The following is a 7,483-nucleotide window of genomic DNA, read 5'->3' as shown; positions in this document are numbered from 1 at the left end:
CTAATTAATACCCACAGACTGTATGCCCAAAATGGAGGCTGTTGTCAACTTCAGTTCAGTTCACTCATTCAAGTCCAATTCTTTGCAACCCTGTGGACTGCAACATGCCCGGCTTCCTTGTCCATCACCGACTCCCAGAGCTTGCTCAAGCTCATGTCCATTGAGACAGTGATGCCATCCAACCATCTCATCCTCTGTCATCCCCTTCTCCTCCTGCCTCCAATCTTGCCCATCATCAGGGTCTTTTCCAGTGAGTCAGTTTTTCCGATTAGATGGCCAAAATATTGGAGTTTCAGCATCAGCCCTTCCAATGAATATTTGGACTGATTTCCTTTAGGATGAACTAGTTGGATCTCCTTGCTGTCCAAGGGACTGTCAAGAGTCTTCTCCAATACCACAGTTCAAAGCATCAGTTCTTTGGCGCTCAGCTTTCTTTATAATCCAACTCTCACATCCATACATGACTACTGGAAAAACCATAGCTTTGACTAGACAGACCATTGTTGGCAAAGTAATGTCATTGCTTTTTATTTTTATTTATTTATTTTTTGTCATTGCTTTTTAATGTGCTGTCTAATTTGGTCATAGCTTTTCTTCCAAGGAGCAAGTGTCTTTTAATTTCATGGCTGCAGTCACTGTCTCCAGTGATTTTGGAGCACAAGAAAAGAAAGTCTGTCACTATTGTCCATTTTTTCCCCAACTATTTGTGATGATGTGTTGGGACCAGATGCCATGATTTTAGTTTTTGGAATGTTGAGATTTAAGCCAGCTTTTTACTCTCCTATTTCACTTTCAAGTGGCTCTTTAGTTCCTCTTCGCTTTCTGCCTTAGGTTGGTGTCATCTGCTTATCTGAGGTTATTGGTATTTCTCCCAGCAATCTTGATTCCAGCTTGTGATTCATCCAGCCCTGAATTTCACATGACTTTCCATATAAGTGGTATATGGAGGGTGATGATATATAGCCTCAATGCACTCTTTTCCCAATTTGGAACCAGTCCATTGTTTCATGTCTGGTTCTAACTGTTGCTCCTTGATCTGCATAGAAGGCAGGTAATATGGTCTGGTATTCCCATCTCTTGAAGAATTTTCCAGTTTGTTGTGACCCACATGATCAAAGGCTTTAGTGAAGTCAATGAAGCAGATGTTTTTCTGGAACTCTCTTGCTTTTTCTATGATCCAATGGAAATTGGCAATTTCATCTCTGGTTCCTCTGCCTTTTCTAAATCCACCTTGAACATCTGGAAGTTCTAGGTTCACATATTGTTGAAGCTTAGCTTGGAGAAGTTTGAACATTACTTTGATAGCATGTAGTTTGAACATTTGGAGAAGGCAATGACACCCCACTCCAGTACTCTTGCCTGGAGAATCCCATGGACGGAGGAGCCTGGTAGGCTGCAGTCCATGGGGTCGCGAAGAGTTGGACAGGACTGAGCGACTTCACTTTCACTTTTCACTTTCATGCACTGGAGAAGGAAATGGCAACCCACTCCAGTGTTCTTGCCTGGAGAATCCCAGGGATGGCAGAGCCTGGTGGGCTGCTGTCTATGGGGTCGCACAGAGTCAGACATGACTGAAGCGACTTAGCAGCAGCAGCAGTTTGAACATTCTTTGGCATTGCCTTTCTTTGAGACTGGAATGAAAACTGATCTTTTCTAGTCCTGTGGCCACTGCTAAGTTTTCCAAATTTGTTGGCATGTTGAGTGCAACACTTTAACAGCATCATCTTTTGGGATTTAAAATAGCTCAGCTAGACTTCCATCACTTCCACTAGCTTTGTTCATAGTGATACTTTGTAAGGCCCACTTGACTTCATACTCCAGGATGTCTGGCTCTCGGTGAGTGATCACACCATCATGGTTATCTGGGTCATTAAGATCTTTTTAGTATAGTTCTCCTGTGTATTCTTGCCACCTCTTCTTAATATCTTCTGCTTCTGTCAGGTCCATACCATTTCTGTCCTTTATTGAGCCCATCTTTGCATGAAATGTTCCCTTTGTATCTCTCAGTTTCCTGAAGAGATCTCCAGTATTTGCCATTCTATTGTTTTCCTCTATTTCTTTGCATTGTTCACGTTGGAAACCTTTCTTATCTCTCCTTGCTATTCTTTGGAACTCTGCATTCAAATGGCTATATCTTTCCTTTTCTTCTTTGCCTTTCATTTCTCTTCTTTTCTCAGTCATTTGCCCTTCTTTTTCTTTGGCATGGGTTTGATCATTGCCTCCTGTGCAATGTAATGAACCTTTGTCCAAAGTTCTTCAGGCACTCTGTAATTCAGATCTAATCCTGTGAATCTATGTGTCACTTCCACTGTATATCGTAAGGGATTTGATTTAGGTCAGACCTAAATGCTCTTGTGGTTTTCCCTACTTTCTTCAATTTAAGTCTGAGTTTGGCAATAAGGAATTCATGATCTGAGCTACAGTCAGCTTCCAGTCTTGTTTTTGCTGACTGTGTAGAACTTCTCCTTCTTTGGCTGCAAAGAATATAATCAATCTGAGTCTGATATTGACCATCTGGTGATGTCCATGTGCAGAGTCTTCTTCTGTGTTGTTGGAAGAGGGTGTTTGCTATGACCAGTGTGTTCTCTTGACAAAACTCTATTAGCTTTTGTGCTGCTTCATTGTGTACTCCAAGGCCAAACTTTCCTGTTACTCCAATTATCTCTTGAGTTCCTACTTTTGCATTCTAGTCCCTTATGATGAAAATGGCATCTTTTGCTAGTTCTAGAAGGTCTTGATAGAACCGTTCAACTTCAGCTTCTTCAGCATTAGTGGTTGGGGCTAGACTTGGATTACTGTGAGGTTGAATGGTTTGCCTGTTGTCAGTGTTCATCTAATGAACAGAATGCCAGAGCCTAGGAAGAATGGTTCACCAAGTGGAAGCCATAGTGGACTAGCAATTAGCTGCCCTCCCCACCCCCACCGGACCTCCCTGGTGGCTTAGATGGTAAAGCATTTGCCTACAATGTGGGAGACCCGGGTTCAATCCCTGGGTCAGGAAGATCCCCTGAAGAAGGAAATGGCAACCCATTCCAGTACTCTTGCCTGGAAAATCCCATGGACAGAAGAGCCTGGTAGGCTATAGTCCATGGGGTCACAAAGAGTCGGACATGACTGAGCAACTTTCTTTTTTCTTCTTTCCACCCCTGTCAGCCACCACACACACACACACACACTGTACACGCACAGCCCACTCACCTCTCATGCTCTTTTATTTGAATTTTGCTTTTGTTTGGTGAAAGCATCTTCCTTGTCCTCAAACGTCAAGAAAAATTAAAAATTACAACCTGACTTTGCCTTTGTGAAATCTTGCCTCTACCATGGTGTTGACTGTTGTTGGAAAGTTTACGACAGAATGTCTCCAAGCAACAGTACTTTTGAAAGGGGCTCTAAATATTAAACTCATTTCACATGTGACTTGAGACTTGGGCAGACTGCAGGAGAGGTGACAATTTATTACTCTTCAGAAGCCCTAAAGCAGAGTAAATATAGATTTAGCAGTGATAATATGAGAACAACAGATCAATTTGATTTTAAGTAAATCTTTCCCCGCAAAAGCCAGAATTTGATTAATCCATCAAAGTTCACTGGAGTCACTGGGAACTAATTGAAACATAGATTAGTTCCCCTTCTCTCCACATGGTTAAATGTACCTGGCTGCAGAAGAAAACATTTGGAACTTTTTTTTTTTGTTGGTGGTGCAGATTGTCAGTTTTTCCAGAAATTGCTTACCTCAATTTGAAGTGACATATGTCTAGTTTCAAAAGAGTCTGGAAGCCTGAGATAATTTATTCATTATGTATGTAGGAAAAATAGCCTCATCCAACAGTTTCATTATGAAATTCTGAGGCTGTATATTCAGCTTTGGCCACAGTCTGTGTGCGTACCTGGCTGCCTGGAGGTGCTCTCAAAGACCCAGTAACCCTCATCCAATTTATTCTACTTTGTCCTAAAGATAGAAAAGACCTACAAATTCCAGAGAGATGCGGTAATACTTTAGTGTCATGAAAATCTTACTAGAACTTTGAATTTTCAGTCTGTTTTGTTTTTTCTCTCTGAGTCTCTCAGAGAACTTTTGAAACATTTATGTGTTTCACAGATATTTGTGACTAGTGGAGATCAACTCAGATTTACAGGCGGGAAGAATGAGAAAAGAGAGGGTAGGGACCCATCTAGCAGTACCAAGAAAGTCAAGGCCAAGAGGGTCTGGACATAAATACCCAAGGGATCAACCGATGAGCCCTGTGTACAGGAACTCAAGGTCACAGGGACTTGGTAAGTGGGGAAAGAGTGATCTCTTACCTTTTATAGTTTACAGATTGCTTCTGCGTGTGTTTTTGGAAATTGATGTTTGGAAAATTCTAGGATTCTACTTGCTGTTTTTAAACCTGATGTTGGAAAAATCCTAGATTTGATTCTCATTTTCAGGTGAAGAAACCAAGGAACAGAAAGTCACCTCATGTCAGCTAGTAAACTCAGTCTGGAGCTAAGGGCCTCTGAATCATTACCCAGTACTTTTTCCTCTAGTTTGGCCCACTAGTGAAATTCAGATGGGGAGTTTAAAGGCTGTTTTGTTTTTATTTTCTTTTTAGAAAGTGGCTGCTGATGACTACATTTTTAGCCAGGGAACGTTTTTTTTTTTTAAACATTGAAACTTAAGTTTCCTGGGCTTGTCAGTGAATATACTGTCCCACCCACCCCCAGAAAGTGGCCATTATTCCATTTATTTTAAGTCATAATGACAGCAATGATATTAACTTCACTAAGTCATGGGTTGAAGAATGACTGTAAAATGGCAAAGTCTTCATATTTAGTCCTGATTTTTATTCTGGGGAATTTGATAAGCATTCTTTTATAGGGTTATTCTTGAGAGTTAAGTGGGTGTTTTCTGCAAGTGCCGTGAAGTTCCGATTCTATTCATCTGAAATAAAGAGGAATGATTTATGCACAACTGCATATAAATGATATGTGCACTATATTCTTGTGTGTCCTGGAAGTGCTATTGCTTTTTAATATTGCTTAATAAAATTGAATATGAGGTTTTAAAAAACATCTTACTTTGCTTTGCAAAATAAATAACAGGTCCAGGTGGCTTTTGTTCTGCTATAAATTTTATCATGACTTCAGGAAACTTCCCCAAATCATGTTGCTGCCCACTTTCATAGGTAAGATTTGGGGTGAAAGATTTACATTTTTTAAACCCCTTTGTCCCAGAATTTCTCAGGTGAGAAAAGCAGTTGTAGGAAAGGGCTACAGAACTATATTTTGACTATTAGTAGAAAGGGAGTGTCAGAAAAAATGTTGACTAATGAAGTTTTCCCTGTAAATTATGAGGCTTATAATCAAGCCTTCTCAGTCCTCTGCTCCATCAAATCTCATTAGCTAACAATTTTTACCACTATTAATCTTGGGCTGAGGTTCAGTGCTTCAGATTAAAGCTCTGACCTATATAGAAGAAATAAAATCTAGAAAGGTAGTCGACTCTGAGAAAGATTCTGACTCAAGGTATTGACAAGGCTGGGCCTTCATAGGCCAACAATTCAGAAAGATGCACAGACCCTGAATTAATTTCCAATGACCTGTATGGTTTGAAATCTCTGCTTCACTAAGATTTGTTAAAAGAAGTGTTGGGTTAAATTATGCTGCTTAAGTGAGTGGGGAAAATTCAAGAGTAGAGCCTAAAACATAACCTCTCTCCCTCCTGCCAGATCTCAGAGGGTGTTGATGGTACATACATGTCAGGAAGGGGATGAGTCCTGATACTAGAAGAAGAGCTCTGTCCTGCTAGATCAGGGCAACACTGAAGAGAGAAGTGATTCTTTTTTGCTTATATGGATTAGATCCAGGCTCATTTGTGTCTTTCCTACCTATATTTTCAGGCCCAGTTTAAATGTACCAGTTCCATAACCCTTCCCTGATTTTCTTCAACTGTAGTTTCTCATCCTTTAGACCTTGCATATCATTTCATTTATATCTTTCTGATACCATTTATCAATCTGACATTATATTATGATTATACATTATATTTTCTCTTTTCTATTTCTAGACCTGAAGGTAAATTCTGTTTACTTTTAGATTTTGAACACCAACAGCATTTAAATCTATACTTTACATTTAATATGTTCTCATCACATACTTGTTAAACGATTCACTGGGTTTCCATGATAACCACATTCTTATGATTAACTGTCTTTCAAGGTAAATTACATGCTGCTGCTGCTTAAGTCGCTTCAGTCGTGTCCAACTCTGTGTGACCCCATAGACGGCAGCCCACCAGGCTCCCCCGTCCCTGGGATTCTCCAGGCAAGAACACTGGAGTGGGTTGCCATTTCCTTCTCCAGTGTATGAAAGTGAAAAGGGAAAGTGAAGTCATTCAGTCGTGTCCAACTTCGCGACCCCATGGACTGCAGCCTACCAGGCTCCTCCGTCCATGGGATTTTCCAGGCAAGAGTACTGGAGTGGGATGAGGTACAACCAAATAATAAAAATTTTTAAAAATTATGTATCAAATAAGATACAAATATAGACATACTAATTCCCTTTGTAATATATATTCTAGTAAAGTTAAGCATGTTTTAAAGACAACTTTAGTTTTTGTATTTGTTTTCATTTTAAAATTGAGTAAAGAATCTTGTAGGAGGAATTGCTTAATAATTGAATATTTATGGCTGGATAAAGTGCAATGAAATATAATATTTCTTTTGTTAAATTTTTTATTGTTTTATAATTTTTACTCATGTTGTTATTGTTTTGGCCAAGTCTTTCTGCACAATAGAAATCTTTTAAAATCATATATTTGACAGAAGAAATAATTTTCAAGTGAAATAATATAATGAAGCTTTTAACATAACTATCATGGTTACATTACAAGAGAGAAATCTAGTTCCAAAGAGGAAAACTCATCTTTCACTGGAGGGGGACATGTAGATGTAAATTATGACTTTGTTTTCTTTGTGTAATGTCTTATGGTCATAACTTAAATTTACAGACCATATAATTCAGTGTAATCTAAGTTATTCTATATTTACAAACTACCTGAAAATCTCAGGGGCTTACACAGATAAGAGTTCTCACTAATGTTTTATGTGCTTTATGGGTTGACCATGGCTCTGCTCTTCATTGGAGGATGCAAACTGACAGATTAGCCCATATCTAGTCTTTTTTTTTTTTTTTTTCATGTGTCAAAGGGTAAGTGCTTAGTTGCTCAGCCGTGTCTGACTCTGTAGCCCACCAGGCTTATCTGTCCATGGGAATTCTACAGGCAAGAATACTGGAGTGGGTTGCCATGCTCTCCTCCAGGGGATCTTCCCAACCCAGGGATTGAACCCAGGTCTCCCACATTGCCAGAGAAGGCAATGGCACCCCACTCCAGTACTCTTGCCTGGAAAATCTCATGGACAGAAGAGCCTGGTAGGCTGCAGTCGCTAAGAGTCAGACATGACTGAATGACTTCACTTTCACTTTTTACTTTCATGCATTGGCA

Source organism: Bison bison, unplaced genomic scaffold (assembly GCF_000754665.1).
Source record: "Bison bison bison isolate TAMUID 2011002044 unplaced genomic scaffold, Bison_UMD1.0 scf7180017864332, whole genome shotgun sequence".
NCBI classification, from domain to species: domain Eukaryota; kingdom Metazoa; phylum Chordata; class Mammalia; order Artiodactyla; family Bovidae; genus Bison; species Bison bison.
The sequence above is the reverse complement of the archived record's forward strand: the minus strand, read 5'-3'. Positions refer to the sequence as shown.